The sequence below is a fragment of the Grammomys surdaster genome, unplaced genomic scaffold (genome assembly GCF_004785775.1).
Source record: "Grammomys surdaster isolate TR1022 unplaced genomic scaffold, NIH_TR_1.0 61, whole genome shotgun sequence".
Lineage (NCBI taxonomy): Eukaryota > Metazoa > Chordata > Mammalia > Rodentia > Muridae > Grammomys > Grammomys surdaster.
The window spans coordinates 13590586-13594658 of NW_021604563.1; the positions used below are offsets into that span (position 1 = coordinate 13590586).

At 27.6% G+C, this 4073-nt stretch overlaps 1 pseudogene; it reads right to left on the bottom strand.

The window, feature by feature from the left end:
• Nucleotides 1-3604: 3604 nt before the first annotated feature.
• LOC114608802 lies at nt 3605-3806 on the bottom strand (annotated as a pseudogene).
• Between the last annotated feature and the right edge of the window lie 267 nt (nt 3807-4073).

The following is a 4073-nucleotide window of genomic DNA, read 5'->3' on the forward strand; positions in this document are numbered from 1 at the left end:
TACATTAATAAATATTTCAAAATTGTATAAGACTAAGAAGTAAAAAGAGAATTTAAATTTTCGTATTTAATATGATATAGAGTATATGGAAGCAAATTTTTAGAAATTACCTTTTATTGAAGTAATGTATTCCATGTTACATTAATAAAGTGTTGTCAAGTGTTAAGAGTATAAAGCAATGTATATGTGTCATTCTCTAGTAAAGTTCCATAGTTACTATGTAGTATACTCCATAAAGTCACAAAATATTTCAGGCAGCTGTATTAAAATCTTCCTATCTTAATATGGGGTCCCATAGGATTCTTACAGCAGATATAAAGAACTTAACTTACTCTGACATTTTTTAATTCGCAAATAAAGAATCTATTTCTACTTATATTTCCTGGAGTAGATTCTGGCAAGTAGTTTCTGCTTGCTGCAAAGTAACTTTGGGTGAAAGTTTAGCAAAATGAATATTTGAAAAGCATCACAATTTCTATTCTCTGGGTGAACATGTTTTATATTCTCTTCTATTTTTTCAAATCACTTGATACTTTCCATAATTAAAAATATAGATAGGGTCTAAAAACATTGTTAATGCTGCTTTTTATTAGAGTGCCTATTTAACAAGCTCAAAGTTCTGATTTTGATCTTTGGCTCTTCCTAAACTAGGTGTTCTGCCATAGGACTGTAATCATAATACTCAAAAAGATGAGAAAGAAAGATTAGAAGTTCAAAATCATCCTCCATTACATACTAGTTTAATCTAGTTATTGTTATATTAACCTTTTTGTAAGACAAACAAACAGTATATATAGATAATTTTGTGAGTCTTAATTCTGTTTATTTTATTTAAAAACAGCTTATTGTCTCCTTGTAGACACTCCCAACTAATCATTAAATGCATGAACCAGGATTTACCTTTCTATCATGGATGATGAATTCTGACCATATCTGACTTAGACTACTTAATTTTAAACTTTTTGGAAGATGGTAACTACTCATATTTCTTCTGCTCTTTCAAATTTTATTTTGAGGATTTGTTTGTTCTTATGTTGGTCATTTATCTTATAGTACTTCTAAACATTTTTAACTATTTTTTGGATTCCTCTTTGTTTTAATTATGATACTTTCTACAATATTCAGTTGAGCATCTTTTACTTAAGAGCTACAGAATCTTTCTTTTAGCTGTTTTGAGGTATAACTGGCATATAAAGAATTACACAATAAATGTGTCTTATTTTATAAATTTGGTTCTATTTATACACTAAGCATATCATTACTACATTCAGCACAGTAGACACAGATGTATTTATGTCTTGATTACTTAGTAATAGTAATTTTTCTGTGTTTTTCAATTGAGTTTTTCCTTTATGTTTATTTACCTTGTTAATATACTGAGGAATTTTTGAAAAGTATTAATTAAAAATTAGGGAGCTCTGAAATAAATAACTTAAGAATACATCCTACCTTGGAAAGCTAAAAACAACTCAAACATAATCTAGTATATAAAAGGAAATAATTAAGATTTGGAAAGCAATCAATTAAGGAGAAAAGGATCAATAAAACGAAGATATGTTCATTATAAAAATAAGTAAGATTAAAAAACTTTTAGCAAAATTATTCAAAACAATAAGAAATGAAACAGAAATAAAGAAAACTAGAGATGAACATGAAAATATACAATGATATCCATAAAGTTCAAAGAAGAAAAAGGACATATTTTGAAAAAATGTATATTCTACAAATTCTAAAACTTAAAAGAAATGGATTAATTTCTAAATGTGTATGATCTACCAACATCAAACTAAAATGATATGAAAAACTCAGGCATAGATATCACAAGGATTAAGATTAAAGCATCAATTTAAAAAAAATCTCTATACAAAAGAATCTAAACTTAAGTGATTTACTACACAATTTTATGACAACTTTAAAGAGAAAATAAAACCAATGATTCTCAAAGTATCCCATAAATAAAACATAAACGAGCGTTTCATCTGTCTTTTTATGAAGCCAAAATTAAATACACATGAAAGAAAATTTTAGACAATTCTGCTTAATGAAATACAGATCTGAAGACAGATATGCAAAATAGTGGTCAGATACTTGCAAATGTAAAAATATATCAAAAGATCATCTTAAATCATTTTATCAGGTTCCTTCCAGAGATGTATGGATGATTCAGTGTATGCAAATCAATACTCACGATTGACCATATAAATGGACTCAGGGAATGACAGTCTCCGCAGATACTGAAAGATCTTTAACAAAAATCTATCATCCCTTCATTATAAAAGCCCAAGAGCAATTAAGGATATAAGGAACTTATCAACATAAAAAAAAGTTATATAAAACAATTATTTATAATGCTGTTGAATAAAAACTTAAAGTATATTCATTAAATTCATAAACAATACAAGGATGTACATTCTCTCCACTATTGGACAATATACAATAAAGCATATTAATTATAAGCTAGAAAAATAAAACAAGAAAATGTAATAAAGGGGGTGTAAATATAAAAAGGAAGACATAAAAGTATTATTATTTTTAAATTATATAATTTTATATATATGAAAGTCTGCATAATTCACCCAAAAATCCATAAACATAATCAAAATGGCAGGGTACAAAATAAACATAAAAATATTAGTATACTTCCTGTATATCAGCGACAAGCATACTAAGAAAAAATTCAAAAATCTTTTTTCTTTTACAACATCCTAAAAAATACTAGCTTTAAATAAACCTAACCAGTGAAATAAAAGATTCATTAAAGCAAATTTCAAAATATTGAAGGAAGAAATAGAGGAAGGAAATAAAAGATATAAATATAAAAAATGGTCTAACGATAGAAACCAATAAATAGAGTCAATACAACTTCAACCACAGTCACTATTCCATTCTTCACACAAATAAAGAAAACAATATAAAAATTTCATGAAAATATGACCTGTTTCAAATATTCAAAGGAATCCAATCCCAAAGAATACTACTAGGGGTATTGTGGAACTAGGTTTGAAATTATACTTCAGAACCATAGTCATAAAAACTAATAGCACAAAAACAAATATGTAGACCAATTGAATAGAAGACCTAGATATAAGATCACAAAACTGTAGACATCTGATTTTCATTTAGTGTGTGGTCATACATATTGGAGAAATGACATCTTCTATAGGGAAAAAAAGTTAAGGAATAGTCACAGGTAAGCACTTATAACATAGAATGCTAGCAACTCAAGAAAGAAGTTCAAGGATTTCGAAATGAGACTTCAAATAATTTTAAGTTTCTAGAAAATACAAGGAACTGTCTATTGAATAAATATGTTACCTTAAAATGGAAGGAAACATTTGTAAACCATAAATGATGGCAGAGGATTAATAACCAGAATGTATACATAAATTGATAAAACTAAAGATCGAGAAAAACAACAACTGAATACAAAAGAGGTTATGCAATTGAATAGAGTTCATAAAAGAAAAAATATTAGTGGCTAATAAACACTTAAAGCAGTTCAGTTTTCATAGCTATCAGAGACATTCAAATTAAAATACCCCAGGCAAGATACCTATAATTAGAAATAAAAATAAAATGACAGCACATACTAGCAAGGTTTACATGAAGGAGAACTTTCACTCAATGTCAATGGGAGTAAATGCATTGGAATCTACTATGGATATCAGTGAAGCTATTCTTCTAAAAGCAAAAAACAAATCTATTATATGACCAAGCCTTATCACTCTTGGGCAAATACTCAAGGACTTTTATACTGTGCTACAGAGATACTACACTTGATCTTAGCCAAAAGGCTGGGAAACAATTACTACAGAGATACTTGCTCATGTTTATTGTTGCTATATATTGCAGTGCAATGAGACTATATATCTATCAATAGATAAGTGGATAATAAAAATATGATACATATTCACCATGAAATTTTAACCAGCTGTAGAGAAAAATGATATTTTGAGATAAAGTGATGGAACTAGAAAAAATATAACCCCAACGTAGAGAGACGAACATTGCATGTTCTTTTTAACATGTGAACCCTAGTTTTGAAAATTTAGTTTTATTGTTTTACTTCAGAG